Source organism: Dermacentor andersoni, chromosome 5 (genome assembly GCF_023375885.2).
Source record: "Dermacentor andersoni chromosome 5, qqDerAnde1_hic_scaffold, whole genome shotgun sequence".
Classification (NCBI taxonomy): Eukaryota; Metazoa; Arthropoda; class Arachnida; order Ixodida; family Ixodidae; genus Dermacentor; species Dermacentor andersoni.
Genome location: NC_092818.1, coordinates 78,725,823 through 78,753,019, shown reverse-complemented (window position 1 = coordinate 78,753,019; position 27,197 = coordinate 78,725,823). Strand labels below are relative to the sequence as shown.

Below are 27,197 nucleotides of genomic sequence, written 5' to 3'. Positions count from 1 at the left end.
AAAATAAACACTACATTTTCCAGTCACGTAAGAATACAAATACTAATTACATTGCAATGAAGAGTTGAATAACACTTCCTCATTTGTTTCTTTTTGCATTTTGAATTTATACCATATAGTGTTTCATTAAGTTGATTAGAAATATCGGGGACATAATAATTTTTTTCATAGTTTGTGAACATTCGTGGCTTGAAATATGTTTCTGTTTTTCGCAACGTAACATATTTTTTAACGATACTTTAAAAGCATTTGAATAATAGTAGCGTGTTTCAACCACATACTTAAATAGCTCTTGTACTGGAAGTATCCCTGGAATATTATACTATTCTTCCCTGTCTGCTTACTCTAGTCCGGTCCTATAAGTTATGCTATTGACAATTCTTTTTACTACCCGTATAATAACTTGCTTTATATGGCCAGAACATGTACCATATAACGTTAAGCCGTATGCAATTACAGATTCCGCTAATGCCTTATATATAGTAACTTTTGCGTTGATAGGCGTTTTCCCACGCTGACTATACATCATGGCCACGACAGCTTTTAACTTGTCACAAAATTGTATCCCAGGGTTATTCCAGGTAAAGCGCTGATCAAATAAAATTCCTAAATACTTAACCACAGGCTTAAACTGTCATCATCATCATCATAATCATGATCATCATCATCATCAGCAGCCTAGTTACGCCCACTGCAGGGCAAAGGCCTCTCGCATACTTCTCCAACTACCCCGGTCATGTACTAATTGTGGCCATGTTGTCCCTGCAAACGTCTTGATGTCATCCGCCCACCTAACCTTCTGCCGCCCCCTGCTACGCTTCCCTTCCCTTGGAATCCAGTCCGTAACCCTTAATGACCATCGGTTATCTTCCCTCCTCATTACATGTCCGGCATATGCCCATTTCTTTTTCTTGATTTCAACTAAGATGTCATTTGCCCACGTTTGTTCCCTCACTCAATCCGCTCTTTTCTTATCCCTCAACGTTACACCCATCATTCTTCTTTCCATAGCTCGTTGCGTGGTCCTCAATTTCAGGAGAACCCTTTTCGTAAGCCTCCACGTTTCTGCCCCATACGTGAGTACTGGTAACACACAGCTGTTATACACTTTCCTCTTGAGGGATAGTGGCAACCTGCTGTTCATGATTTGAGAATGCCTGCCAAACGCACCCCAGCCCATTCTTATTCTTCTGGTTATTTCAGTCTCATGATCCGGATCCGTGGTCACTACCTGCCCTAAGTAGATGTATTCCCTTACCACTTCCAGTGCCTCGCTACTTGTCGTAAACTGCTGTTCTCTTCCGAGACTGTTAAACATTACTTTAGTTTTCTGCAGATTAATTTTCAGGCCCACCCTTCTGCTTTGCCTCTCCAGGTCAGTGAGCATGCATTGCAATTGGTCTCCTGAGTTACTAAGCAAGGCAATATCATCAGCGAGTCGCAAGTTGCTAAGGTATTCTCCATCAGCTTTTATCCCCAATTCTTCCCACTCCAGGTCTCCGAATACCTCCTGTAAACATGCTGTGAATAGCATTGGAGAGATCGTATCTCCCTGTCTGACGCCTTTCTTTATTGGGATTTTGTTGCTTTCTTTGTGGAGGACTACGGTGGCTGTGGAGCCGCTATAGATATCTTCCAGTACATATGGCTCATCTACACCCTGATTCCGTAATGCCTTCATTACTGCTGAGGTTTCGACTGAATCAAACGCTTTTTCGTAATCAATGAAGGCTATATATAAGGGTTGGTTATATTCCGCACATTTCTCTATCACCTGATTGATAGTGTGAATATGGTCTATTGTTGAGTAGCCTTTACGGAATCCTGCCTGATCCTTTGGTTGACAGAAGTCTAAGGTATTCCTGATTCTATTTGCGATTACCTTAGTAAATACTTTGTAGGCAACGCACAGTAAGCTGATCGGTCTATAATTTTTCAAGTCTTTGGCGTCCCCTTTCTTACGGATTAGGATTATGTTAGCGTTCTTCCAAGATTCCGGTACGTTCGAGGTCATGAGGCATTGTGTATATAGGGCGGCCAATCTTTCTAGGACAGTGTTCCCGCCAACCTTCAACAAATCTGCTGTTACCTGATCCTTCCCAGCTGCCTTCCCCCTTTGCATAGCTCCCAAGGCGTTCTTTACCTCTTCCGGTGTTACTTGTGGGACTTCAAGTTCCTCTAGACTATTCTCTCTCACCTTATCGTCGTGGGTGTTACTGGTGCTGTATAAATCTCTATAGAACTCCTCAGCCACTTGAACTATCTCATCCATATTAGTAACGATATTGCCGGCTTTGTCTCTTAACGCACACATCTGATTCTTGCCTATTCCTAGTTTCTTCTTTACTGCTTTTAGGCTTCCTCCGTTCCTGTGAGCCTGTTCGATTCTATCCATATTATAGTTCCTTATGTCCGCTGTCTTACGCTTGTTGATTAACTTAGAAAGTTCTGCCAGTGTTATTTTAGCTGTAGGGTTAGAGGCTTTCGTGCATTGGCGTTTCTTGATCAGATCTTTCGTCTCCTACGGTAGCTTACTGGTTTCCTGTTTAACGGCGTTACCACCGACTTCTATTGCGCACTCCTTAATGATGCCCATAAGATTGTCGTTCATTGCTTCAACACTAAGGTCCTCTTCCTGAGTTAAAGCCGAATACCTGTTCTGTAGCTTGATCCGGAATTCTTCTAGTTTCCCTCTTACCGCTAACTCATTGATTGGCTTCTTATGTACCAGTTTCTTCCGTTCCCTCCTCAAGTCAAGGCTAATTCGAGTTCTTACCATCCTATGGTCACTGCAGCGCACCTTGCCGAGCACGTCTACATCTTGTATGATGCCAGGGTTCGCGGAGAGTATGAAGTCGATTTCATTTCTAGTCTCACCATTCGGGCTCCTCCACGTCCACTTTCGGCTAACCGGCTTGCGGAAAAAGGTATTCATTATCCGCATATTATTCTGTTCTGCAAACTCTACTAATAACTCTCCTCTGCTATTCCTAGAGCCTATGCCATATTCCCCCACTGACTTGTCTCCAGCCTGCTTCTTGCCTATCCTGGCATTGAAGTCGCCCATCAGTATAGTGTATTTTGTTTTGACTTTAGCCATCGCCGATTCCACGTCTTCATAAAGGCTTTCGACTTCCTGGTCATTATGACTGGATGTAGGGGCGTAGACTTGTACTACCCTTAATTTGTACCTCTTATTAAGTTTCACAACAAGACCTGCCACCCTCTCGTTAATGCTATAGAATTCCTGTATGTTACCAGCTATTTCCTTATTAATCAGGAATCCGACACCTAGTTCTCGTCTCTCCGCTAAGCCGCGGTAGCACAGTACATGCCCGCTTTTTAGCACTGTATATGCTTTTTTTGTCCTCCTAACCTCACTGAGCCCTATTATATCCCATTTACTACCCTCTAATTCCTCCAATAACACTGCTAGACTCGCCTCACTATTAAACGTTGCCAGGTTCAGATTCCAATGGCGGCCTGTCCGGAGCCAGGTATTCTTAGCACCCTCTGCTGCGTCATAGATCTGACCGCCGCCATGGTCAGTTGCTTCGCGGCTGCTGGAGACTGAGGGCTGGTGTTTCATTTTTGTATTCATATAGGAGGTTGTGGCCAAGTACTGCACCAGGGTGGCCAATCCTGCTCTGGTGAGAGTGCGTTATCGGTTCTGGTCACCGGGATCAGGCCGCACTCCAGGCCTGTTTGTGCAATTTTCTCAACACACGGTTTTTTTTTTTTTTTTTGTATTTTCCGGTGGAGAATTGCGCGGCACCGGGATTTGAACCACGGTCCTCTTCCACGGGAGGCGGATACTCTGCCGTCCCTGCAGGAGTTAAATTAAAAATTAAATTATGGGGTCTTGCGTGACAAAAACCACTTTCTGATTTTGAGGCACGCCGTAGTGGAGGACTCCGGAAATTTCGACCACATGGGGTTCTTTAACGTGTAGCTAAATCGAAGTACACGGGTGTTTTCGCATTTCGCCCCCATCGAAATGCGGCCGCCGTGGCCGGGATTCGATTCCGCGACCTCGTGCTCAGCAGTCTAACACCATAGCCACTGAGCAACCACGGCGGGTCCCGCAGGAGTTGTACCCCTCATTTAACCTACAGTGGTGCCTCGGCTAGAGAACCTGGTATTTATGACCTGCACATGTGTGGCCATACATAATTGAGGATATATATATATATATATATATATATATATATATATATATATATATATATATATATATATATATATATATATATATTAGGAGGGTTGCCGTACAGTGATAAAATAAAGGAAACGACATTTAAAAAAGAAAAAAATGGAAAAAAAATGGAGAACAGGTGATTTGAACTCGTGACCTTTGGATGTTGCCCGGAAAGATAGCTCAGTCGGTTGGTTCGTCAGGCCCCAGGTTACTTTGAAGCGCCATAGCTCCTGCTCCAAGCCTCATACTTATGTGGAGAGGGACTGATGTTGTCCGCGATAGTCGATTTTTGCTGATTCTTGCTGATTGTTGAGTGGTTGGAAGGCATACTTTCTTGGAAAAATGCCCACCCGAGGAGAAGAGCGAACTGGACTACACATATATATATATATATATATATATATATATATATATATATATATATAAATTATCCATCTCATCTATGGGATCGTATGCGCGCTCTGTTGCTTTGTCTCTGCGTGTAGTAGTTAAGAGAGCCAGTTTAAGGGAGGAGAAGAAGGAAGGAAAGGAAAGTCTCTGAAGCAAAATTGCAGCGCCGTGGTTTTAAAGCGCACCCGTGATAGAGAAATGGAAGGCGATATAAGCGTACGTGGCCATGATACGCACACGACAAACTGCCTTAAAATATTTAGACTTGAAGGCACCTTACTGAGACGTGGAGGGCTCTGCGGCCGGAACAAAGCCTCCCTTCTCCGCCGGCCAAGAGGAGAAAACGCGCTTTCCGATCGCTCAAGGTTGCGCGGACATAGTATAACTCTAGCGTCTAGGAAAAGCTTAAACAGGTGCGAGGGCGGCACGCATAGCGTGGGAAGCTAGCCGCCAGAGTAACTATCTCAAGGACTGCTGCTGACGAGGGCGAAATATTTTCGTGTAACTATAATGACCTTAATAGGACTACTTTCGAAAAAAAAAAAAGAAACGGCCAAAAGGGCTATACTACGAGAGCTATGACTGATAATTTTCTATATATATATATATATATATATATATATATTCATCTCATCTATCGGATCGCATGCGCGCGCTGTTGCTTTGTCTCTGCGTGTAGTAGTTAAGAGAGCCAGTTTAAGGGAGGAGAAGGAAGGAAAGGAAAGTATCTGAAGCAAAATTGCAGCGCCGTGGTTTTAAAGCGCACCCGTGGTAGAGAAACGGAAGGCGATATAAGCGTACGTGGCCATGATACGCACACGACAAACTGCCTTAAAATATTTAGACTTGAATGGTTGACAAATACATTTGTTGCAATGTGGCGCGTGCAAATATACATTCATATCGAATGAAAGCGCCTTATGTGGATTCCTGAGGCAGATTAGTTAGTTTTATGATGATTTATGAAAATAGAATTGTGGGCTAACCAGCCTGTGATTATTGATATGTCTCGTTCGAAGATTTGACATTCCGAGTTATAGTCACTGGTATTTAGCGCTATCGCAGTGTCATCAGCGTACTCAAAAAAGTTTTGATTTCAGCTGTAGGAGGCCGAGATCGGAGACATATATATTAAAGAGTATTCGCCCTAGCGTGCTTCCTTGGGGCACACCACACTTCATTAAGTTGAGGTTGCTGTAGCTATCATCTAGTTTTACGCATTGTGGTCGATCAGTAAAATAATTTAGAAAAAAAATGGATAGAAGTGACCTCCGAATCCTATATTCTTTAGCTTGTTTAGTAATATATTATATACCACCATGTCAAAAGCCTTTGTGAGGTCTAAAAATAGGGCTAAGGCTACATTATTATTTTCTATTTATGTGCTAATATAGTACGGGAATTCTTTTAGCTGAGCAATTGTATCTTTAATCTTCGTTAACCCAAACTGTGCCATATTCAGTGAATACTTTTCACAAAATGATGGCATTAGAGATACAACATACTTTTCTATTATATGCGCTATTGTAGACAATATCGCGATCGGTCGACAATTTTCGCAATCACTTCTCCTTCCGTTTTTGTAGACAGGCCTTACGATTTAAGTTTTCAGTTCTTTGGATATAATGCCTGTTTCGAATATTTCGTTTAGTAAATTTAAAAGTACTTGTTTGAGTTTGTGAAAGTTGAAGTACAAATTTCGAGGGCGAAGGCACGGCTTGAACTTTGCCATTATAATGGCTCGAGACCATCCGATCGCGACTTACATTAGCATCGACACGCTTAGGGCCCATGTTCGTCATGTTTCACGCATGCAATCAAGCTCTCTTGCCTGCCTGCCAGAACGACGACCACAGGCGTCCTTCTCCAACGAGGTCAGCATCCATCGTGCCTGTCTACCATCGGGCTTCATACCCTCAGCACGTTCAACCTCAGCTTTGTGGTGTTTAGAACAACCTCAAGTGCGTCTCATGGTTCCAGGGATAAGGAAGAAGACCGACCTGCCTACCTTGGCCCTGAAGCAAGCAGCTCTGGATTGTTTGAACACTTTCTACTTTGACCGAGTCCACATATATACGGATGGCTCTTCCACTCAGACCAGCTCCACCGGCGCAGTGGTTATACCATCACGATCAATTAGCGTCCGATACAAGATTTCTCATATGACAACATCGACCGGATCGGAGCTTGTTGCCCTCCGAGGTGCCGTTGATTACATTAACAACCAACCCGCTAATCGGTAGGCAATATTCTGCGATTTGAAGGCGGCCTTACAATGTCTTCTGTCATCTCTTCGTCGCGGGTCGTGCGAACAACTAGTGTCGGAGATACGAGAAATGCACCATCGTATGATAGCGAAAGGACACGACGTCGTGTTTCAGTGGCGGCCTGGCCATTGCGGTATCTCCGGCAACGACCTCGCTGACGAAGCTGCTAGGAAAGCACACGAAGCAGCAACCCTTGTTTCTGTACCTTTATCGCGGACCGACGCAGCCCAACACCTAAGCAAGGTAGCACACCGTATGACATTAGAGAAGTGGCACACACCTGAATTCACCCAAGAACGATTGCATTCCCTCGATCCCTCTATGCAACTGCGGCTGTTACCAGGGCTTCTGCGAAATGAAGAAACAATGCTGTGCCGCTTACGCTTGGGCGTCGCATTCACCAATGCATATACGTTTTTGATTGGAATGACTGATAGCGCCGACTGTAATGCCTGCGGTGCCGAGGAAACTATAGAACATCTACTGTGCTACTGCCCATCTTTTCAAAACGAAAGACATGACCTCTGCACAGCTCTCAATCAGCTAGATAGAACACCGTTCACCTTGAAGAAGATCTTGGGACCATGGCCTCGCATATCGCAGCTACAAAAGGCCACAAAAGCTCTGCTGCGATATTTGAAGGCTACTGGATTGAGTCAGCGTCTGTGATCCGGACTGAGTGACCGAACGATATACCCAGTAGACTTAGCAGACTTCTCTTCTTCTTTTAATCTTTCAGTCCCATTTTCCCTTTCCCCAGTGTAGGGTAGCCAACCGGGCTCAGTCCTGGTTAACCTCCCTACCTTTCCTTTATCATTTGCTCTCTCTCTCTCTTGCCATGCCTTGAGTTATCGTCCAAAGATCAACTTCGGTCATCGCTGGAAAGTAAGCTGAGTGCCCGCATGTGCATTTCGGTTCATATTCAAAATGTTGGTCACTCCGTTTCTTTCTGCTTCTCTTCTGCAGACATAAAACTTTCATCAAACTTATCACATAGCGTTTGTATGTTTTCATTTGGAAAATTGCTATTTACGATATCATCGACGCTAGCTCGTTTGCATCTGCCCATCAATTCATTCGTCGCAGTCCCCGTTTTTTTTTTCCCCGCCCTTCTTGCATTACGAAAATCGGTGCATGAAATATTTTCTTTTTTTCAGGCGTAACTTAGCTGTCACCGCGTTTTGTAAAGTTCGCAATCCCGTGTTTTTCGTTGTCGGGTTCTTTTCTGCACTTTTGCTATGCTTTGTCTTTTTGAAAGCACGACTCAATAATATCACTCGTAATCCATGTAATAAAACTAAGATAAGTAAGTATGGCAAGGTAACCATCCTTGATTTTTGTCACTTCTTAATCTACTTCTGTCCCCACTTTTGCTCCTTCTACTTTTCACTTCCCCTCTTTCAAGCCTCGTCCCTCCTGGGGTGATACGGAAGGATACACAGCTCACAGCTCACAGCTGCAACCTCTAATTGTCCACTGTTCATATACCCAGCAGTCTTGAGTGCGCCTTGCTGCACACACGTTTTCACGAGCTGGAACTGAACAAGAATTTTTACGCTGGTTCCTGGTAGTCCCTTTCGGACAAGAACAAAGTCAATTAACTTGATAGTTTCTTGTCGAACTGGCGTTTCATGGCCTCGCGACACCTGCTGCGCTTCTCGGCAGTTTCGGCACTTCATCATACGCGGCGAAATGGGGGCTACATCAAAGGCTTGTGGTATGTGTCCTGTTATGGTATGCAACGGCTGCCTCTAGGCAGCAATTCCATCCTCCTCGGAAGTTTGTGTACATTGACATAGACTGCTTTATGCCACGAACAATCCTCTCCGCCAATCCATTGGCTTGGGGGTGATACGAAGAGCAGCGCCGCAGCACAACTCCGCGACTGTCTGCCCACTGCTGAAACTTCTTGCTCATGATTGCGCCTCCATTCTAAGAGACAGCGACCTTCTACTTCGAGGACATCGCTCGGTCAAGAAGGGCAATAACACTATTTGTATCTTCTTTTCCAGGGCGTGCAGCTACCATTCTTGTGCATTGGTCGATTTCCACTAGAAATGACTGTGTTTGGCGCACACCTTCGCTCTTGTTTTTCAACTCGCAAAGCCCACATGCACTACTTCTACAGGTGCATCCGAGTGAAGTGGTAATACGAGCTCGTCCGGCCGAGGCCGGTACTTTGTCTTACTGACCTGGCACAAGTGGGATGACCGAACATAGTTGTCTGCATCTTTCTTCATATTCTTCCACGTGAACCTCTGTAGAAGCTTGTTATAGGTTCACCAGAAACCATCATGACCAGCAGAGTCGGGAGTGTCATGGTACATGTGGAGCCCTTCTGGAAGGAGGGTCTCCGGCACCACAAACCTTCCATTGGGAAACTGTAGACTTTCGCACCCTTTCCATAGTTTCGTCACGGTTAACACTCCATGTGTAACTTCGACCGCCAGTCTAGATAACGCATCTGCATCCGTCAACCCGCTGCCTGCCTGGTGGATAACCTCGAAATCGTACTGCTGCAGTTCATCTATTCAGCGCGCCGGCTTTCCTCTTGGCTCCGGCTGACTGAGAAGATGGTCCGAATACAGCTTGAATTTTCTGCCGTCTATGTACGATGTATAGCATCGCATTGCGATGAGGACGGTAAGGGCCTCTTTCTCCGTCGTAGAGCAGTTGAGCTGAGAAGAGTTAAAGGTGTAGGAATAGTACCCTACGACTTGAAATTGTCGATTTAGCGGAGAACTGCAGTCGCTCTGATACAGCACTGCCCATGTATACCATAATGTGTTCATTTGGAACGGCAGGCTAAAGTCAGGCAGAGTTAGTACTGGTTCAGACGAGATGCGGCGCACCAGTTTTGATACACTACTTCGCAATCATCGGACCAAATAAAAGGAACCTCCTTTTTTGTCACCTCAGACAGGCACTTTGACATCTTTGCAAAATCCTTAATGTCAGCCCTGAAGTGGCCTGCTAGCCCAAAGAAAACTCGCAGCGAATGAAGGTCATGCGGCTTCGTAAGTGTGGAAATCCCATGTACAGACTCTTGTTCGGTACTTTTGGTAGCACCGCCGAATACATTACCGAGAAAAAGGACCTCGGGCTGGAAGAAATCACTCTTTTTTTTTTTCATTTATCTTCAGATTGGCATTGTTGAGTGGTTGTAAGACCTTCGCCAGGTGTTGGGTGTGCTCCTGCTGAGACCTCAAACACACAATAATGTCATAAATCTAAACATATTCGTTGCTGGTGTTCACTGTCTCTCGAGTTCCATTATATGATAAAAAATGTATTGCGCACTCTCATATATTCGCCCTTGTTCACTCATGCTGATCGTACACGGTTATGTTGTACCACCAATAGCAAAAGACCGTTCGTGAACGTTTTGAACAAGGAATCAGTGTTCATCCGCAACAGCGAACCGTCCACCATGGAAAAAGCTTGCCACGCTCGTGTGCCTGTCGTGTCCGCGCAAATTTTAATAACGTCCAAGCACATGGTCCTCGGTGAAACGAAGCGAATGAGGTGTGCAACACAGGTTCGAATCCTGTCCTGGAGTGCGCCAATTTGTAATAAAACTTAGGTAAGTCAGTACGACAGGTAGCCATCCTTGTTTCTGTCACTTCTTCCTCCACTTCTCTCCCAACCTGATAATCCATTTCTTATTAGGGTTTCTTTGCTTAATTGTTATGAATTTAGGAGACTTTACGTATATATTATCTTGACCGTTTCAACAAACTTGCCCTATAAACTGGCTTGGCCGATATGTAAAAGTGAAGTACAGTCTGTGTTCTTCATGTACATGTCAACTTTTGCATTGTCTATAACTTGATTCTTTGTTCTTGATTCACAATCCTCAGTGTCATTATCGGACATGACTACAAGTGATGTAAGGTAACGATCTGCTAGTCTGACTTTAATTACGCCGCTTGCATAACATTGCTGTCTGGGCCTATTGACAATATTATCAATCCAGGTTTTCGTTATTCTCGAACCCGAATATTCCTCTCTTGTGTATTCATTAATTACATTTATGGGTCCATATTCTGCCAGTAAATTAAGATAATCTGTCACCACTTTCCTAATCATGCTAAAAAAGGCACAGTTAACTAATAAGAGTTAACTCAAGCACTCGAACCATCGACCTTTGGTGGGAGTCAAACTCACGACCTTTGTGTTATTTAGAGCTAAGTTGATTAAGGAACATGTAATTAATGTAGCTTTCATTAAGGCACTCGAACCCACGATCTTTATTGGGAGAAAACAATAAGAAGTAATAACGCATTCGAATGAGAATGTCAAGTAATTTAGTGGAAGTATCTTGAGTGCACAGGCTTTCGCCTTCACCCTCTTTGGCGTATGCTAAAGTGTCTGTCAATTTTTTGTTAGTACCCATTAGTAACAAACATGTCTGCAGCGCGGTTACTGGCCTTGCGTTTATAGAGATGTTAGCTTAGAGGTTATGAAGAAAGCGCGAAGATAATTATTGCTAGATATTTGCATCATGGATACCTCAAATTCGATTTAGTTACACGGTCAAAATCTGCATTAGAACCGGAGCGCGTGCGGAGGCTTTTGATGATAGCGTATGTTTGCAGTGCTGGTTCCGTTGGCTCCATTGACGGAAATGTAAACACCGTATCAACTTGTTAAAGGGACACTAAATAGAAAAATTGATATCTTCTGTATCAGTAAGTTACCTTTCTACGACACTAAAAACACCACTCTTACCACAATAAAACGCTTGGCAAGCAAGAAGAGCGGAAGAACGAAAGACGGGTGGCGACGCCTCCTTGAATTTCCCGCACCTGGTGGCTGTGACGTCATGGATTTTGATGGCATCTTCTAGGGCCTACTTACATATATAGCCGTGCAGATTGACTGAATTGTGTTCTAAAGGAACCAAATATTAAACAAAGCAAGTTTCCGGAACCTTCACTCAGCCAACGCGGCCCAAATGCGAAAACATACTTTGGTATCCCTGATATCACACTGACGTAGCGTTTCGCGGTTTCGGCGCGAAATTCAAACATTTATCAATAGTTCGGCCTTGCTTTTCTCATCTAATAATCAAACTATTATTTTGAAATGACTGCCTACATGGTTCTCACACAATGCCTTATTAGTCTAAACTGATTTATTGTTTCACTTTAGTGTGCCTTTAATGTACAGCTGGCTTCTTCCCTTATGAAAATGACTGTTGAAAAGTTGTTGGCATATTGTTGACGAATTGTTGACTCAATAGCCTTTCAACAATACCTCAACAATTATTGAAACCACAGGCAATAATTCAACAGTAAAGTTGTTGGGCAGTTCACAACAAAAAAGTCGTTGACTAAATTCTGTTGGTATATTGTTGAATAGTATTGAGTATTATTGAGCCATTGTTGAGCAGTTTTCAACAATAACGTCATTGACTAAATTATCTTGATATATTGTTGAATAGTATTGAGTATTATTGAGCCATTGTTGAGTAGTTTCCAACAATAAAGTCGTTGACTAAATTCTGTTGATATATTGTTGAATAGTATTGAGTATTATTGAGCCAATATTGAGTAGTTTTCAACAATAAAGTCGTTGACTAAATTCTCTTGACATATTGTTGAATAGTATTGACTATTGAACCATTGTTGAGTAGTTTCCAACAATAAAGTCGTTGACTAAATGCTGTTAACTTATTGTTGAATAAAATTGAGTCACGAGCAATATTGAGTTTCGAAGTACATGTGAAAACCACACGCACATATGTATGTGTGCGTCTTTTGCACATATATGTTGCTTTACTGATCACTTGATCACCATTGCATATATACAGGGTGTTGTTTCACGTTACTTGAACCATAGACGTATATACACGTGTTTCAGCTAACTTTACTCAGAGTTTAAAAATATGCCGATGCACCATAAGACGATGCGACCAAATGCATGTTGCTCACTCTTGTACGTGTCACGCTATTCTTGTATTTTTCCTAAGTAGTTAATTAGTCAAGAAAATTAGCCATTCTGAAGGAACAAAGTTAGGCGAAAAATTCTAATTAGAAAGCTCTAGAGCACTTTGCAAAACGTCCTATTAGGCAATTTCTCACTTTCTATCTATTAAGTGTTAGTGTTTTTCAGCTTACTGCGGACGCCCGTGAAATAGAAAAAATATCACCTGACATATATCCGCTTGCGCGCCATGCTTGCAGCGCTCCCAAACGAGGATACCATCGAGCAGGGTGTGTTGCCGCTTAAAAGGCGACAGGGCAGTGATGAAGGCGTTGGCTGTGGTATTGACGCCAGCGACGTGCTTCCCTCGCTGCGGTTCATGATGGCGATAAGCAGACGGGTGTTCACACCGGTTAAATGGTATGTTTTCGTTTGTGCGCAGAAGGCTTAGGAGCAGTGCAATCACGACTCGCAGGCGGGCATATGTCACGTGGTGCTTTTCCTATTTCGCGAGCATCCGCAGTAAGCTGAAAAAGAATAATACTTAACAGATAGAAAGACAAACTGTTTATTCAGGCTTGTTGCCAACAGCTCTGCAACTTTCTAATTGGAATTTCTTTCCTAACTTCCTTGCTTCAGAAGTTGGTTAATTATGCTTGACTAATTTGCTAATTAAGCAAAAATACACAAATAGCGCGACACGCTACATACCAAAGGGAGCAACATGCATTTAGTCGCCTCGTCATAGAGTTTACACTCGGCCTAAAGTTAGCAGAAACACCCTGCATATATATATATATATATATATGCAGTTTGAGAAGACAAACGTCCCTACAAGCAGTCACAAACAACCGATGATTGGACGCATCCTGCATTTCCATCGGCGTCCATTATAAGGGGCCAGTGCCCTGGCTGTGTGTTAGGAAACGGTATTGCATGCCTCCATGTTAAATATGGTCAAGGTGGCGGAGAACGTTAACAAAATTCAAGTCTGGGGTTTGACGTGCCAAAACCACGCTTTGATTATGAGCCGCACCGTAGTAAGAACGCCATATTTATTTTTGCCATCTGGGGTCCTTTAACCTGCACCGAACGCACAGTACACGGTCGTTTTTGCATTTCACCCCAATCGAAATGCAGCCGCCGCGGCCGGCATTAGATCCCAAGCACTCGGGTTAGTAGAGCAACACCTCAGCCACTATGCCACCACGGTGGGAGCGGCGGAGAAAGGAGTGAACATCGTTTTTACGGAGTGCGTTTCGCATACCCGTTAGCGCGCTATACAGAACGAAACGAAAAGCTTGGCCGATATGTACGACATGGTGCTCATATTCACATGGAGGCCAAATTCTGTTCTGTGACCTAGACGGGGTGCTGGCGAATGTGTTCGGAATCTGCTCGGCTACCAAGCACAATCTGCGCTGCTATACGTTCTCGGTGACAAATCGCACAGCGCAGGAGCACACGCACAAATGTTTAAAGAATGGGACGACAGACCGCCCGCAGTTTGCCATGACGTCGAAATAAGAAGCACAAACAGCGACGTTTCTGTACTTTTCTGGTCAATAGTTCAGTTCGCATGGTTGCGGCACGCATTACTTTTTTTTTTTAATCCAAACGACGAAAACTGTGCGAGCACAAATTAGCGCGGCGTTTGTGACGTTTGAATTTGGCGCCTTTTCCCGCGCATGCCATTAGCTCCGGCCGGTGCACTGTGTTACTGCGCTAAAGAAAGTAGTTCATCAAAAAGCGAAGCAAAAAACTTTTATACACTTGCAAATCGCAACAATTGTTCAGTAATAACATGAAATTACATAATTTGTTATCCAATGGTACAATTTATGATAATATAAGCGTGTATTTGTATGAGTGTACTTGTATGATTGCGCGTTTGCGCTGTTGATGCTTAGCGCATTCCGGCGAGTTCGTGCACGCAGCTTGCATGAGAGTTTCCTGCGTTTCCTGTGTTCTTTGTGTGCTTCGCTGTGACATCTTTGGAATATTTCTGCGTGTTGCTCGCTTTTTATGGACTTGTTGCCTCGAAGATCGCCATGATCGCCTCCGACTCGGCGACATCAAGGGTGAGTGAGTGTTTCGAATTCCCCTTGTTCGTCCATTGCGACGCGGTGAACGGAAGCGGGGAAATGATTTCAGCGCTTGTTCGTGTCTTCCGCGCGCCTCTTTTCTAGTTTTCATTCCTAGTACTATCCTTCCGTTGCGAGAATGGGTTGTACAGCACTAGATTTGCGGTAGATAACGTGGAGTTTTGTCCTGGTTTAACTTTACACTCCGCTTGTGGTGACGTAAGGCAGCTATGTGGTGCCACCTAAAACAGGGCATGTTGTACGCCATGATTTCTGATACGGTGTTCGAGCACCGATTGAGTTAGCCTTATTAATGAGCGCAAAACAATGCGACGTGAAACCACCCGATCTGTACTGTAATCGAAGATATTTCGTTTGCGCCACGCTAGTACAAGGCGTGTGAGCGAGCTTTCAGCAAAAAAAGGGGGGTGGGGGTGCGGTGGGATTGGCGAAAGTGTATTCTGTTGCGCTGTTCCCTTCAGGATCGAGTGACTCCGCGGTGCTTCAAGGCCATTATCTGACACGCCGTGCGGCCGATGTTCGCGCGATCGGAAAACACAGAGGAGGCTGTCGCGCAATAATAATAAAGAATTTCAAGGGTGTACATGCGATACGTGAGATACAATAGGGGTGATGCCACAGAGTGCTGCGAAATCATTACGCCTTGCCAACCGCGTGCGTTTTGTTTTCCCCCAGGTCGCGCGCATTCAACTTTATTTTTTCATCTTCTCCGTTCGTCGCCATCGAGTGCTTCGCCCAAACGGCTTCGCGTAGGCGCTCTTTGCATTCACGGAAAGGCAGATTTCATGGCACTCCAGGTCCTACAACATTCAAAATAATGTAATTTCGTGAAATTGCAGCTTTTCGCACTTCAGTAACTGATTTAACAATAGTTTTAAAATCAGTAAAGGAACGAGATGCCTGGCATATCTGCGTTGTCGTCCCACTGTGTTTCGAGGCGGCATGTATACGTTATCGGCAACATAAACATCAATAATTACCATGTTTCTTGTGACCATAGAAGTAGCTAGTTATGTCGAAAAGCTATTTTTGCTTTGAATCAGAGCACTATAGAGTGAACAGATTGAAAGGGGAGCGCATCGTTGTGAACTAAATCACGACGCTTTCCCACAAGCTTGGAATAATGCTTTGTCGAAAGAGCAGTTCTGTGAAATTCTTTCTTTGAGAGTAAGCAAAACTTCAGTAGCATCAGGTAGACGGGGAGTAAAAGAATGTAACACTGGTTTTATATGAAGGAGCTGCCTTTAATATGTGGCCATAACAGTTAAGTAGATGCGTGGAAATAATTTTTAAAATAAGTAGAGGAATGTGAAATAAATTTTTTGACAAGGTCACACTGCCATTGGCAAGAGCGGCCACACTTTAGTGTATTCAATGACTAGTCATTTGTATCCGTCCATTTATGCCAGCCTAATGGTCCATGTAGCTCTTTTGATTGTCGCTTTTGCTGCATCGTGGCTTCACGTTTTAATAGTGACATCTTTTTTCAGATTCAAAATGAGCTGGGAGAGGCCCCAGCTGGAACGGTAAAAGTGAATTCTTTGGCCATCCATTCTGTAGCGTCACGATGATCAAATACAGTGATACCGTGAAAATGTATTGCAGGAAGCAGAAAAAACAACAACATTGCTGATGCAACTGCAACGCATTTGCTCCGGTGATCAATTGGTGCAGAGTGCCTTCATTAGGAGACATGGCGCCTTTAAGCACTCAGCTTAAAGACTTTGCAACTGCACTGGGACTGGGAGTGAATTTCATTGTCACTTGTGAACATATTAAACGCGGAATGTGCCTTTTTCAGTGTATATGCCTGATATGAGAGGGGCGTTCAGAAACTTAGTGTGGACATTAGTGGTCTGCATGAGTGCACATCTTTCTAGTTTTACCAGAACGAAGGTATTATGACCTATGTCATACAGCAGTGCACAGCTAGAGGTATCAAACCAGAACAGCAGCACCCTTTGAGAAAGTTGGCTGAAGAACGAGCAGTGATTGGGGCTTTCTGCATTTCAAGGGCCAAATTCCAAAAAGATTGATGCCGAGCTGGACGGTGTGAAGTGCCGGTCACCACATGCTGTAGCCAGCATGGCATTTTTAATCTCCTTGGCATTATGTCTCGTTAAGATACAGAATTTGCATCACTGCTCATAAAGAAATTGGAAATTGGGAGGTTGAGGGGAAGTGGAAGGGCTCCCCTCTGGAGCAGCCAGTGCATGCCCTTTGCTATACTGATAATCCTACCTTAATGAGAACGAGTGATGCATGTTAACCTATTATGCAGCTAAGTGCATTCCTTGTTTTGTATTAAGGGGACACTAATGACACCTTAAATGAATTTAAAATAAAGCATCGTCTTAAATAACTACTTCTGTAACTTTCTTGGTAGTTGTTTGATTATTAGAGAAAATAAAGCTGAAAGTTCAATTTTCTGAGTATCGCCCCAAAATCTTTGTGCTGACGCCTCATTGTCACATCATGGATTCCAAGTATTTTTTCAAACTTGGGCTGTATTGGTTCTGTAAAAGTTCCTGACGCATTTTATTTTGGGTTTTTGGAATACGATGAAGAACATCTTTATTTGTAAAAAAAATTGCTACACCTCAACAGACATCATCAAAATCCATGACGTCACAGCAAGCGGGTGTGGTAACTTCAAGGCAGCACTGCCACCAATCTTTCCTCTTGCTGCTTTTACAGTTTACTCAGCCTCTTGTCACGGTATGAGTGAATCTCTTGAATTATAGGAAGGTCATGTACAGATACATCTAAAATAATTTTTGTCGTTAGTGATTTCATGCCGTAGTTGCTTAGCGGTGTTGGCACAGCTCCGCTAAGCACGAGGTCACAGGATCAAACAGCCGCATTTTGATGGAGGTGAAATACAAAACTGCCCAGGTACCTTGCAGCCTGATTTGGTAAAAATTAGTCCAGAGTTCCCCACTAAGGCGTGCCTAAACATCAGATTGTCGTTTTGGCACTTAAAACGCCAGAATTTAATTAATTTAATTTTGCTTTAGTGCTCCTTTAAGCTGTAGAATTCATGATCTTTGCAAAAACTCATGCTCGAAGTATTCTCCATAAAGATTAAATAAACAGTAGATATAAGTGTCTATTTATATTTTGAATTGTGGTGATACGTGATGACTATTAGAACGGTGGTACAACGAGACAGACAGAATTGTAATACAATGTATGACGGCACGATGATGCACATCGAGGAAATGACAGTTTCCCTAGAGGTCCCTGACATGGACATCAACTGACTGTCCACAAACTTTTAAGTTCACTCCGTGATCTTGTGCAGCCTGTGCTTTGCGAGTCGATTAATTTAATTGAGGTGGTGGTTGGCACATACTGTCCTTGCAGCTTATGTACATTTCATACAGTGGAGTGGAATCTCACATATTACTTCTGCAGCACAGCAAGCTAACGTGACGTGTAGTGGTAATCTTAGTAATGATCGACAATCATGTCCCTCTTTGAGCTCCTAACGCTGCTTGCCAACACAAGCAGCAGCAGTTGCCCAAGATAGCGGGAAGGAGATTCATTGAAAAGTGGCATATGCCCAGGGTTGCATACCCAGTCACCCAAGCTGTTCCAATGGTTGATTTTGAACTCTTCCCTCAACATAGCAGCCCAATCTCCCCATTAGACCATGGACTACCTATTGACACAAATGGATGGGAAAATAGAGACAAACACCTGAAAATGTGAAGTATCCTAAGAATGGTAATCACAATAAATAGTACTAGATGTGCATTAGCGCAAGCTCTTGGGCCAGTTGGTGCATGATGAACTTGAAAAAGGGGGGGGCCAGCAAAACAAAAGACGCGCACACACGTAAAAGGCGTTAGACAGGGATGGACGCTGGTCCGTCCCAACGTCCGTCCGTGTCTAATGCCGTTTCCTTGTGTGCGTGTCATTTGTGTTTCGCTGGTACTCCCCTTTTTCAAGTACTAGATGTTTGGATACTTTGGTTTATTATTCTTGTTTGTGCTGGATTGTTTTTCTGAAACATGTGGCGTCCAGACAGCATAAGAAGCTTGTAAGAAGTCAAGTTTAGCAATCTAGATTTGCAACAGGTACTTTTGTAATTTATTTGCAGTAGGGCTGTTGTGTGAATGTGCTTGAAAGGCTTAAAACTGTTTTGCTAACATTTACTTAAACATGCAGGTTCACATAGGTTGAAGGAGTGCACATTGAGAAGGTTATCCTGGCACAGTTTACCATGGCCTGCCATGGTGGACCAGGAAAGTTTGCAAGGGCCTTGCTTCACCATGTGTTCACAGAGGAGGAGCTCATGGGCCATTTGCGCTTTGGAAATAACACCAAGGGGCAAAAAAGGCTCTTGACCCCACCAGGGTCAGTGCCGTTATAGGCAAGTACCATATATCATTTCTGGTTGCATTTTTACATTCACATTTTTTTCTAAAATTATGAACTTGCCATTGGCATAACAAACGACTTTCAAGTAGCCCGTGTGTGCAGTTGTGTGCGACAATAGCCTACTATTTGGAATGACTGTTCGTACGATCTTAAGTGCATAATGCCGCCATACTCAAATGCTTCTAAAATTTAAAAGCTGCCTTCACTGCTGAAAGTTTTTAGTGGCTCCACCACATAAAATGAGCTGCATTTGCGCATTAGCAGTGTTACTTGGCTGTCTTTGCAAGGAATAGTTGTCTGTGAAGCACGCTCCAAATCTATTGGCATGGAGGACATGTTTAGTTAGCCTGAAAATTTTATTCTAATACGCGAATTGCAGAGAAGGCATGCTCAAGTGTGGTTACTGCTCAGCTCGAGCAGGAGCATGTTCACCAAATTGCAGAAGTCAAAACAGCTCTCCAGGTTCTGAGATGTGAAACAGTAGTTTCACCAATTTTAACAGACCACATCGAATTAAGGTTGCTCCTATATTGAAGGAGGTCCATGTGATGCCAGACAGCAGCCTTTTAGCAGAGGGAACCTGAGTGGTGTGGCAATTTTCTTTTGGTTGTTTCAATCAAAGAAACAACAGGGACAGAGTTGCAAGCATTGCTGTCAACAGTACTACGTTTAGTGGGCGCTTACTCATTCTAAGCACTTAACCTATGACTCGTATTTATTAACGCACACTTTATCACTTTGTATTCTAAGATATGAAAAAAATATTTATGTGGCTTTTCCCCATATACTTCAATAAATTGAGAATAGGCTCTTGGGGCCTAATGTATAAAGCTTCTTACAGACCATCGGAAATGCCACTACTCCCATTCTGAAATTGTTAGAATTAATTCCTGCTTCCTTACTTCACCTACCTGTTAACAGGGTTATTATGAACCATTGCCAAGTAGATTATGGGCTTAAATTAATCAAAAAGATGAATGGGCTTTTCTGTCGCTCTTGTTTAGCCCGTTGAGGATCACATTTTGGGGAGAAATATGCCTCTCTAATTTAGGAGTTATATATTTTTTGTGGTGTGCAAATGCTCAAAACTTTCGAATTGAATAGTGTCCTATTCAATTTAGTCTTTGAATGGTCACTATTTGTAAATGTGAGTATTCTAATATTTCGAAACACCAATAAAACATGAAATTTGAGCCAAAGTATGGTAAATTTTCACCTCCAATAACATAGTGTAGACATAAAACGTAACAACTTGTAATAGCAGACCAGGCTACGTTACTTCAGTAGCTGTACTTTAGAGGCTGTACAGCAATCATTTATGCTTACTGAAGAGTCCTGTGCATGTGAAGAAACTTTCTGCTGCTCCATTTGTGCTTTTAATAAACAGCTTTTCATAACATAACAATGACAGAAACTTGCTAACTTTAATAATACTAGGATGTGAGCCTCATCTTACAATAAGTGTGTTATCAGCTGTTCATTATTCAGAAACTATCCATTATTTGATTTGCTTCTAGCATTATTCGGTTCAGCCTCAAAAATCACTTTTCGCGCACCCTTAATATTTTTATTGCAGATTTAAGTTCTTCAGAGTGACATTCCGAGAAAATAAACTGGTAAATAATATTTTTAAATAACAATAAAGTGGCAATACCATTTCAGTATTTGCAGTTTTACATGTTTTATTTTTTTATGCAGGATAAAGCAGCATAATTTTTTTGTGTAATGAAACTTACAAAAACCTTTGGCAACACTCCCAAATTACTGCAATGACAGACACCAAGGAGCTAGGTGAAAAATCAGTTTTGGAGAAACCCAAGGAGCGACAGCACTATAAGAATATTTTCTAGAAGTCTCAGAAGGTTGCAGCACCTCCAGTGGGATGCTAGGCAACACTTCGTTCTGAAAAGGCAAATTTTTTTCAGAACGTTCCATCACAGCCACAGATGTACGGCAGTGAACCCTAAAAGGGTTAAAGAAGTCAGTCCTATCGCATATGGCTCTTAGAAGACGCCATTTCTTCGTCTCTGTCACATTCTGCATGTGTCATGCTAAGCAGCTTGGTGCACTACACGGAATCCTCATTAGAACAGTAATTCAGTCGTCGAGGCAGAAAACATACTTCACTGTAAGCAGTGTCTTCTTTAATGTAGAAAGTCTTAAGTCATTGTAAGGCGAGAAGTACATTCCGATTGCATGTGAACTCAGGAAACCTAACATCAGATGAAGCTACACTCAGTTGTAGTGACATGACAGTATTGTATTTGGAGCATGGAAAAGCACAGTGAAGTGCAGCAAATTTTAATTATGAAAGTTACAAGAAATAATTTTAGTTGTCAGTTCAGGTTTATTTATGAACGACATGAATTTGTTTCACCATTTCGTTTCTCAGCAAGCAAAGCTCACATCTTTGACATTGAGGATATTCATAAAGTTATTTTGCTACAGTGTTTTGTTCCTCTTTGCCCTTTCCTGCATTTGACACTTAGTGGAGTCCTGTGCCGCACTGAATAAATTTAAATGGTCATGCTGTAAAGCTGTACCCGTGGAAAGTTGGACTAAAGCAACACAAATACATAAATCAATTTCGTTATAACGAGGGCAGATTGCATGCCATTCTTTTGCATGTGGAAGTTGCTTTTTAAAACTTGTTCTGGCTTCTTGTTTTTGCAGGCTTCACGTGTCGCAAATTGCCTGGTACCAACATGCCCTATGTAAAGAACTGTGGCCTCGCTTCTCGCATGGGACCAATAACCTCTCAAGAGCCCAAGTTGGACAGCTCAAACCAAAACACAAGTGTTGTGCTTTTGTAACTCTCGACATTTTTATGTTCTGTGTTAGTCTCCTGAAGGGCCCAATTTGGATTTCTCAAATGAGCTTACAAATGTTGTGCCTTTCTATGCCTTCACATTTTTATGTTAATTTTATTTATGTTAATTATGTGGGTCTCCTCAGAAGTCCACATTGGATTGCTCAATCCAGAATACAAGTGCTGTGCTTTGTTATAGTTCACTACATTTTTATGTTAGTTTTTGATATGGTTCTAGTAAGGAAAGTGTTTCCTTATTAATATATTTTTTAAGTATCTTAAGCCATTTCATGCCAAACCACCCAATTTTGTCAAGAACTGTTCCATTATGGCAAACCATTTCAAGTTTGCTTGATTTTGAGTAGGTACAATGAGAAAATTTGCTTTCGTACATACACTTGAGTCATTCCAGGGCAACCAACCAACGTTTTTTTGACCATCACAGATATAGTTGAAGCTCCAAACTCTTGCTCCCCATTTATTTTCCTTCGCAAAAATTTTTTTGAACTTTGGCGAAAATTCATTGTTCTTGCCCAGCTAAGCTAGAAGGCACTGATACACGTTTCTTCTGAAAGGGAAATTGTATGATCCAAATATTCAGATGGTGTTCATGTCAAGAGACTGAAGTGCTGTGAGTGCCAAAATTTGCAAAGTTTGAATTTTCTTCTAACGTAGGGAAATACAGAAGGCACAAAATAAATATAAAATCAGACTGGTTGACTTGGGATAGCTGCAAAATATTTCAAGCCTTGGAGGTTCAGTTGATCAGCTAAAAAACTGTAAAGTTCAAATTTTTTGCAAAAAGCTTCGTGTTGAAGGTAAAAAAATTAGCTTTGGTGGTTGGCACAAAAGTATATGTCGCCCATCGTTACACAGCCCTACATGTCTGCTATCATGTGACAAGTAACAAAAAGGTATTATTCTTTAAGTGCGATAAATTATTTTTTATAATGTTCATTTGTGGATCACACATACAGCATAAATATAGCATAAATATATGAAGCCATGTCATCTAGTAAGGAAATATTGTTAATATAATTAGCCACAAGAACTATTCAACAAACTGACTGCCTTTTTTATCATTGCGAAGGCAGGTGACGTCTAGCGCTGCAGCTGCAGTCTCAATTCGTATTTTTTTAACATGAACGCAAGAAGTGGTTGCCAATGGTGTCTGACCACATCAGACTAAACATGGCACATATGACTTTTATAGATGAGCATGTTCCGGCTCTGAAACAGTGGTAGCAAACACCACAAGAATTTGTTCGTACTCATGTAGGTTTTCAGTCCTAATTATGAAGGTGTTTTCTACTTGCATCGTCATTGGGCTTCAGGGAGCAGGGCACAAAGTGTCCTGCTCCCTCTATGTTGCATTGCACTGCGACATGCCCTTTAAAATGCTTTGTATATACAATATCAGCGCTCTTTCTGGATTTACTGTCTACATAATAGCTGATATTTCTTTTTGTAAACTGCACGAACCATATCTTTTAGCACTGCAGGATTCCCTCACGTATTTAATACGTAGGAGGTCTGTTATAAAAGTATTTGACCTTTTTTTGCGAACACCTGATGAATATGTAACAAGTATGTTTTCATCAGCCGCCCTTGAACCTTTGTGCACGTGCACGAATTTTTTCCTGCCTGCCAATAGCGTGACTTGCTGGGACGCAGCATTTGAATGAGGTAGTACACAGTGCTCTCGTCGGTTTTTTATTGCAAGGAAAGTGGCGGAGTGACTGGAGCAGTGCTACTGCATCAAATTTTGCCAGAAACTGGGCGACAGCCAAGTGGAAACCATTCCGAAGATTCAGACTGCTTTTGGTGACTATGCTATGAGCAGCACACAGATTAAGGAGTGGTACAACCAGTTTAAAGACGGCCACGCATCGGTGGAGAGCGAGCCACGCTCCAGTCGGCCATCAACATGCCGAAATGACCAGGTCATTGCCGAAGTGAACCCCGTGGTGATGCGGGACTGTTGTGTGACTATCCAAGAAATTGTGGAAGAGGTGGGCATCAGCACATTTTATCCACATTCCATTATCACTGAAGATTTGGCCATGAAGAGAGTTGCACCGAAATTCGTTCCCAAGCTGCTCATGGTGGAGCTAAAGCAACTTCGTGTTGAAGTCTCACAGACATGCCGGATTCCACAAACAGTGACCCTAACTTCATGAACACCATAATCACTGGTGACAAGTCTTGGGGGTATGTTTACGACCCGGAAACCAAATCCCAGTCATTACAGTGGAAGCATTCCACGTCACCAACCAAAGACCGCTAAGTGCGCATCAACGTTAAAGTGTTGCTGACTGCTTTCTTTGACTCCCGCAGTGTGGTACACCACGGGTACGCACCACAGGGTCAAACAATCACTAAAGACTACTACAGGGATGTCCTCCATGGCCTTTGTGATGCTGTGTGGCGCAAGATACTGAAGTTGTCAACAGGAAATTGGCGCATCCATGACGACAATGCTTTTCTCGCACTTGATTCAGACTTTTTTGGCGAATAACCAGACTCCTGTAGTTCGACAGGCTCCTTACTCTCCTGATGTGGCCGCCTGCGACTTCTGGCTGTTTCCCAAAATCAAGAGGCCATTGAAAGAAGCGCGATTTCAGACAAGAGAAGACATTATGGCTGCAACGACAGCTGAGCTAAACTCCGTTCGGAAAGAGGCCTTCTCGGAATGCTTCTAACAATGGCAGCACTGCTGGGAGAAGTGACTGGAGTCCCAAGGAGACTACTTTGAGGGTGATTAGGTTTCCAACGCTCCAGTTATGCCAGTTTTTTTTTTCTTCAGCCAAAGGTCAGATACTTTTCTAACAGACCTCGTATTGATAGTTTATGTGCAATGGCTGTATGGTTTACCTGGCCCACACCAAACACAAGCCTCGTTGCGTTAGAGCATGTGGCCCTTGGCAATAAAATGCAGACCCTAACACCGCTTCTCTGTCATCTGTGTGGAGACAAAGCCAGCTTTGTCGTGTGCATTCCCAGCCGGCAAGCTGTGCGCACATCCGAGAAAAGTCGGTGCTGACAAAATTTCAAAAAAGAATTTCTCGCATTTAAAAATAATGCCTTCTTTAACTTCACACATGCATAGCAGACATGTAGAGCTATCCAATAATGTATCACATTATTGCCAACTACGAAAGCTGTTTTTTCCTTCAACATGAAGCGTCTTGCAAAAGATTAGAATTTGTTTTTTTTTACAGGCGATCAGCTGAACCTTCAAAGCTGCACATAGTTTATTGCTATACTATGTCACCTGGGCTACCATTCTGTATTTAAGTTCTGTCCTGTGAATTTTTCGTTACGAAAAAAAATCTAACTGATTGCAATTTGACTCATTTTTGCCGGTGCCAAAAGCAATTGGAAGTATTCAAATATTTGAAAAATTGGCTATTTTGGCAGTTGCATCACTTCACCGTATTTCCACGCACACCATTTGAAGGCCTCGATCAATACAATGTGCATTTGAAAAAGAATGTTGATTGATGTCCTCTAGCTCAGCTGAGCAGGAAAACTAAACTGTCACCAAAATGCTATAAAATATCTGGCAAAAATTAATAAAAGTGGGTAACGAGTTTTGAACTCTAGTAAACACATGGCAATGTTTCAGCTATATGTGTGGTGTCAAAAAAACACTGGTCGATTCGGCATGGAATCGCACACCTGCAAGTGCATCTGTGCCATTGTCAGAGTTCAGTAAAAACTGCATTTTACATAGCTTTGTAAACATGGTTTATTGCTATCTAAAATACATGAGTAACAATTAATAGGTATAAGTCGGCTTAAATTTAAAATGCAACAAAAGATCTCCGGTAATGGCAATGATGTGCCTTTCATGTTTGCATGAAACCATATATTTTTCTGAATTCTTTCGTTATTTTTTTGTGACAGTGAATAATATTGAACTCACAAAAGGAGTAACTTTGTTTTATTCCAGCACATCACTAATAGTTTTTTTTTCATATAAAAATCTGAAGTAGTTAATATGAATAAGTCGCTTGATATGGAATGACCTGTGCAGGAACGTTATCATGGCAGAAAACGCAACTGTATCATGCAACAGCAATGCAGCATAATAAACTGCTCCCATAAGCATCACTTATTGTGATTGCCATATTTCAGAAGTATGTAAGGTTTACTGAAATTGGCACACGCCATTCAACCAACAAATAAGGATTGTACAGTGGTCCTTTTTCAGTTTTACAGATTTTTTTAAAGTTGTCTGTGCCAGGTAGCATAATTTTTGTTCTTGAGCTGGATTATTCAGAGGTGGACATTACTAGCACAAGAAATGGAAACATTAAACTGATTCTCATAAATTTATTAATTCACTTAAACATCAAGGCACATATTTCAGTTTGCGAATTGTAGCCAGTGAGGTTGAAAGACATATTCACTTGAAATTAATTTCCAGGATGACACCAGTTGCGAGATTTTTTCATAAATGTGAGAGACATACATGGGCATTCCGGTTACTTTTGTGCTTCAATGCATAACAGTGCGTTTTGTTAACAAAAAAGTGCTACAGCAGTGCATTTCTACAGCCAGTTTGATGGCATGTGTCTCGTTACTGGTGTCATTATGGAAGTTCGTTCTTAGTGCATACACCTTGTAAAATTACCGTCTACAATTCGTTAAAACTTTATTAGGAACTGAGTTTTTCTTAGTCAGCTGACTATGGTGTCTTGATTTCTCATGCAAGTAATGTTTGGCACTCTGTATCTAGAGTTATGTTAGCTGCAACAGTCCGTGTTTAATAAATTCCATGAAACAAAGATAACCACCCTGCATATCAGGTCTCATTTGAGTGCTGTGGGCTCAAGCAAATCGTGCCATGGTAATAGTACCACTGGCTCCCTAATAGAGAAAGCAAGTACCTTTTTTGAGTGTTCTTATTGACAGTCATGTCAGTCTGCTTCTACATTTATTTATTTAGGTATTTATTTTTTTTTAATTTATTTCTTTTGGGAAATGTGTTTTACTTGAGGGCCACACAGACTACACCTTCAGTATTCAATTGTTATGGTGTCAAGCTGCAGGAAGTTTGTACTGTGCAATAGTTTTTAAGAAGTTTCTGATGTTCTCAAACTACAAAT

At 42.3% G+C, this 27,197-nt stretch overlaps 2 long non-coding RNA genes across 2 annotated transcripts in view; both read left to right on the top strand.

The window, feature by feature from the left end:
* The window catches only part of LOC129385017 (uncharacterized), a 210,041-nt gene that overhangs the window by 69,473 nt on the left and 113,371 nt on the right, over nt 1-27,197 (top strand). The window lies entirely within an intron of this gene.
* LOC126530804 (uncharacterized) lies at nt 14,699-19,254 on the top strand. Its single transcript, XR_007599516.3, has 3 exons — nt 14,699-14,864; nt 16,379-16,414; nt 19,062-19,254. It is a non-coding gene; the product is annotated as an uncharacterized lncRNA (long non-coding RNA).